Source organism: Salmo salar, chromosome ssa20 (assembly GCF_905237065.1).
Source record: "Salmo salar chromosome ssa20, Ssal_v3.1, whole genome shotgun sequence".
In the NCBI taxonomy this organism is placed as follows: Eukaryota; Metazoa; Chordata; class Actinopteri; order Salmoniformes; family Salmonidae; genus Salmo; species Salmo salar.
This window is the reverse complement of record NC_059461.1, coordinates 16,171,148-16,177,425: the sequence shown is the minus strand read 5'-3', so window position 1 is coordinate 16,177,425 and position 6,278 is coordinate 16,171,148.

Below are 6,278 nucleotides of genomic sequence, written 5' to 3'. Positions count from 1 at the left end.
ACTGATGAATTTCTGCACAAACTATCTCAGGGAAGCTCTTCTGCATGCTCGTCATCCTCACCAGGGTCTTGACCCGACTGCAGTTCGGTTTCGTAATCGACTTCAGTGGGCAGATGCTCACCTTATGGTGGAGAACTTAACATTAAATTCTCTGGCAATGGCTCTGGTGGACAGTTCTGTAGTCAGCATGCCAATTGCACGCTCCCTCAACTTGAGACATCTGTGGCATTGTGTTGTGTGACAAAACTGCAGTATTTTATTGTCCCCAGCACAAGGTGCACCTGTGTAATGATCATGCTGTTTAATCAGCTTCTTGATATGCCACACTTGTCAAGTGGATGGATTATCTTGATAAAGGAGAAATCCTCACTAACAGGGATGTAAACAAATTTGTGTGGAATTGAGAAATTTGAAAGAAATACGCTATTTGTGCATATGGAACATTTCAGGGATCTTTTATTTCAGCGCATGAAACATGGGACCAACACTTTATATGTTGCATTTATATTTTTGTTCAGTACAATACAGTATAAAAAAATATAGAGCCTGCGTATCAATTATAAGTTCAAGCATTTTTTTTTGATATATGATCACATACCTGTACTGCAGTCAATTTCACATAATTAACCTTTGGTTTTCAGATGTAAGAACGTTTTTTTTTTAAACCTCCCTACCTTAGTTACATTGACATATCTGGGTTGTAGTGCCTTTCACCTCTCTAAATCCACCCTGAATCCACGCTTCCAAAGGGATCAAGATTATCCAGATTTTTGGCATCAGAACTATCCTACTCACTACCCTTGAGTTTTGAAAAAACATTTCATCTAATTTAAAGGTCAAATTTGAATACCAAACCGAATCCCAATACGGGTGATCAGATTTTCTTGTTTCAGTTTTGAAATACCCAATTATAAGATTTAATTCAATCCGATTGCTGAAATCCGAGCAGAAAAGTTTTGAAAAACTGGGCCCAGGTTAACCCGTTTCACAAATGTTATATATTTTAAACATATGCTGTGTCTGAGAGAGAACCATGTATTAGAGGTGATTGTGAATTGATATACTAAGGAGCAACATGAAACCCATACATTTGATTTCTTCATGTTTTTTTGAAAAGCATAAAATGGCCAGTTAGAGGTAAAAACGGTAATTCGCAGGTTGCGCTGTGTTCTAAAAAGTATGTTTCACTTTCATGGATTTCTATTCCTTTGCTACTACTGGTAAAGTATGTATTTGACATGTGGTGTGAGTTGCAGGTGGAAATGTTACATGTAACTCATTTGATAATACATGTTCAGAGGGAACAAAATAGGGAAAATACTGTCACATGGATTTTCGGACAGATCTATGGATTTGGCTGCGTTTGAGAATGTGGCACCCATCAACACGTCCCACAGTGTTCCATCGGCAACCCTTTTTAAAGCATCTCCCTTCTCCTTCCCTGTATAAAGGCAGTCATAACTCGTGTATTAATTATTCACAGGTAGTGAAATTGCGTGGCTCTAGGGTTTCGGGCCTTGTATTGTCCCCGCCTTGGGTTGCTGAGTGGCGGGGGAAAAGTGAACTCCTCATGCGAGATGCCTTATCATGGCCCCCTCCCCCCTCCTCTTCCTCACTCCCCTCCCAGTTTGGGTTGGGTCAGGGTGGGCCGGGATGGGGTGGCTGCTCTTCTCCCTCTCTGAGGAACCAGCAGGTAGGTGTAGAGAGGTACATGTAGGACACACACTAAGCTACAGTCGTACTGGACCACTAAGGAGGAGGAGGAGGAGGAAGAGGAGCAAAAAGAGGATGCCACGGGAGAGTCTAATCACCTCAGAGAGTGACAGTAAGATTTCCCGAATTTGTTTCTGTTCAAATTTTTCCGACTGCATGTCACCTGGACACAGGCGACATTTGTAATGATATATACTATTTCCGAGCTTACTCAAATGGTAAAATGTTAAGGAGATTTTTATGCTTAACATGGGATCCATTTGCTATTGCGTTTGTGGAATATGTTGTCTATAATGATGCCTATGGCCCTATATTGTTGAATGTCAGTATCATGTTATTGTTTTAAAAAAAAAAAGTTACTTACATTTTACAATGAAAACCAACTCATATTATCAGAGCCTGTTTTATGATCATTTGCACGATCACATCGAGTCATGAGCAATTAAAAAAACGATTCATTCAGTCCTCAGAATGTGATCACCTTTTGCAGTAAGCCGAGGACTAGAAGAGGATCAGAGGCTTATCCTCGCACACACACACGCACACACGCACACGTAAGCATGCACACACACACACACACACACACACACACACACACACACACACACACACACACACACACACAGAGGTGATGAGGCTGAATTTAGGGCAGGTGGTGTAATGCCCTCTGACCCCTAGTTGCTCCCCTTCTCTCCTGGACTGCTTTTGCCACAGGCCATGCATCATTAGGCTTCATTGGGTCCTTTGTGTTTATGTGCTCTGTATGTCTGTAATGACCCCTGTATCGCTCGCCACTCCGGTTACTCCGCGGACACACATACAAACCAAATAATGCCTGTCCAGTGACATCTGTTCTCCCTGTCAGAGGTCCCCCTTTATCTATCCCCCAGAACAATACAGTGTAGGACAATGACCACGCAAAACAATCCACATTTAATGCTGATATCCTGACTATCCATGATATCACAAACATAGTTTTAACCGTGTTTTGAGGCTATACAGTGCTTGTTTACATTTACTTTGTTTCCAAACGTTGGAGTAAAACAAGCTTATATTTTGGGTTCTGATGGGTTAAGACAGTTGAACTAAGCTCATGAGTCATTTCTAAGTTATATTCTTTAAAGAATCAATGGGTAAATATAATACATTTATAAGTCCAAAAAGAATGTAGCAATGAAGGATTCTAGCATTGATGCTTGACTATGTTTTATTTTGTATACCTTCGACCAAAGGAAGGTTGAACACTAACAGCTTATATGAATTCAGACACATGATATGAATTTAGAAATCCCAATGTGGCTCTCGAGCCTCGATGTTGCCCACCCCTCCAGTCAATTATTCTAACATTACGTACTGGCTTCCTTAGCTGGGCAGTGCCCCCTCCTGTGGGAAGGTGGGCAGCTATCTTCAGGGGTGGAAGACCATACACCTCTCTGCCCATGATCGACTCAGTGGGCTTTTAAGTCAGATATTTAGCTCCTCTTTTAAGTCAGTCATGAGGATCCTGGAGGGCCTCTCTGCAGGGTGACAGGCACTCTGCAGAAACACACCTCTTCCTGGAGGGGGACAGGCACTCTGCAGAAACACACATCGGCCTGGAGAGGGACAGGCACTCTCTGCAGTAACACACCTCAGTCTGGAGGGTGACAGGCACTCTGCAGTAACACACCTCAGCCTGGAGGGTGACAGGCACTCTCTGCAGTAACACACCTCAGCCTGGAGGGTGACAGGCACTCTGCATTAACACACCTCAGCCTGGAGGGTGACAGGCACTCTCTGCAGTAACACACCTCAGCCTGGAGGGGGACAGGCACTCTCTGCAGTAACACACCTCAGTCTGGAGGGTGACAGGCACTCTGCAGTAACACACATCAGTCTGGAGGGTGACAGGCACTCTGCAGTAACACACCTCCTCCTGGAGGGGGACAGGCACTCTGCAGAAACACACCTCTTCCTGGAGGGTGACAGGCACTCTGCAGAAACACACCTCTTCCTGGAGGGGGACAGGCACTCTGCAGTAACACACATCAGTCTGGAGGGTGACAGGCACTCTGCAGTAACACACATCAGTCTGGAGGGGGACAGGCACTCTGCAGTAACACACATCAGTCTGGAGGGTGACAGGCACTCTGCAGTAACACACATCAGTCTGGAGGGTGACAGGCACTCTGCAGTAACACACCTCAGCCTGGAGGGTGACAGGCACTCTGCAGAAACACACCTCAGCCTGGAGGGGGACAGGTACTCTGCAGTAACACACATCAGTCTGGAGGGTGACAGGCACTCTGCAGTAACACACATCAGTCTGGAGGGTGACAGGCTCTCTGCAGTAACACACCTCAGCCTGGAGGGTGACAGGCACTCTCTGCAGTAACACACCTCAGCCTGGAGGGTGACAGGCACTCTGCAGTAACACACCTCAGCCTGGAGGGTGACAGGCACTCTCTGCAGTAGCACACATCAGCCTGGAGGGGAACAGGCACTCTCTGCAGTAGCACACATCAGCCTGGAGGGGAACAGGCACTCTCTGCAGTAGCACACATCAGCCTGGAGGGGAACAGGCACTCTGCAGTAACACACCTCAGCCTGGAGGGTGACAGGCACTCTCTGCAGTAACACACCTCAGCCTGGAGGGTGACAGGCACTCTGCAGTAGCACACCTCAGTCTGGAGGGGAACAGGCACTCTGCAGTAGCACACATCAGCCTGGAGGGGAACAGGCACTCTCTGCAGTAACACACCTCAGCCTGGAGGGGAACAGGCACTCTCTGCAGTAGCACACCTCAGCCTGGAGGGGGACAGGCACTCTCTGCAGTAACACACCTCAGCCTGGAGGGGAACAGGCACTCTCTGCAGTAACACACCTCCGCCTGGAGGGGAACAGGCACTCTGCAGTAGCACACATCAGCCTGGAGGGTGACAGGCACTCTCTGCAGTAACACACCTCAGCCTGGAGGGTGACAGGCACTCTCTGCAGTAACACACCTCAGCCTGGAGGGGAACAGGCACTCTCTGCAGTAACACACCTCAGCCTGGAGGGGAACAGGCACTCTGCAGAAACACACCTCAGCCTGGAGGGTGACAGGCACTCTCTGCAGTAGCACACCTCAGCCTGGAGGGTGACAGGCACTCTGCAGTAGCACACATCAGTCTGGAGGGTGACAGGCACTCTGCAGTAACACACATCAGTCTGGAGGGTGACAGGCACTCTCTGCAGTAACACACCTCAGCCTGGAGGGGGACAGGCACTCTGCAGAAACACACCTCTTCCTGGAGGGTGACAGGCACTCTGCAGAAACACACCTCTTCCTGGAGGGGGACAGGCACTCTGCAGTAACACACATCAGTCTGGAGGGTGACAGGCACTCTGCAGTAACACACATCAGTCTGGAGGGGGACAGGCACTCTGCAGTAACACACATCAGTCTGGAGGGTGACAGGCACTCTGCAGTAACACACATCAGTCTGGAGGGTGACAGGCACTCTGCAGTAACACACCTCAGCCTGGAGGGTGACAGGCACTCTGCAGAAACACACCTCAGCCTGGAGGGGGACAGGTACTCTGCAGTAACACACATCAGTCTGGAGGGTGACAGGCACTCTGCAGTAACACACATCAGTCTGGAGGGTGACAGGCTCTCTGCAGTAACACACCTCAGCCTGGAGGGTGACAGGCACTCTCTGCAGTAACACACCTCAGCCTGGAGGGTGACAGGCACTCTGCAGTAACACACCTCAGCCTGGAGGGTGACAGGCACTCTCTGCAGTAGCACACATCAGCCTGGAGGGGAACAGGCACTCTCTGCAGTAGCACACATCAGCCTGGAGGGGAACAGGCACTCTGCAGTAACACACCTCAGCCTGGAGGGTGACAGGCACTCTCTGCAGTAACACACCTCAGCCTGGAGGGTGACAGGCACTCTGCAGTAGCACACCTCAGTCTGGAGGGGAACAGGCACTCTGCAGTAGCACACATCAGCCTGGAGGGGAACAGGCACTCTCTGCAGTAACACACCTCAGCCTGGAGGGGAACAGGCACTCTCTGCAGTAGCACACCTCAGCCTGGAGGGGGACAGGCACTCTCTGCAGTAACACACCTCAGCCTGGAGGGGAACAGGCACTCTCTGCAGTAACACACCTCCGCCTGGAGGGGAACAGGCACTCTGCAGTAGCACACATCAGCCTGGAGGGTGACAGGCACTCTCTGCAGTAACACACCTCAGCCTGGAGGGTGACAGGCACTCTCTGCAGTAACACACCTCAGCCTGGAGGGGAACAGGCACTCTCTGCAGTAACACACCTCAGCCTGGAGGGGAACAGGCACTCTGCAGAAACACACCTCAGCCTGGAGGGTGACAGGCACTCTCTGCAGTAGCACACCTCAGCCTGGAGGGTGACAGGCACTCTGCAGTAGCACACATCAGTCTGGAGGGTGACAGGCAGTCTCTGCAGTAACACACCTCAGCCTGGAGGGGAACAGGCACTCTCTGCAGTAACACACCTCAGCCTGGAGGGGGACAGGCAGCCTGAATCCTGTCGAACGTCAGCAGCTTTCTCGTCTGACCC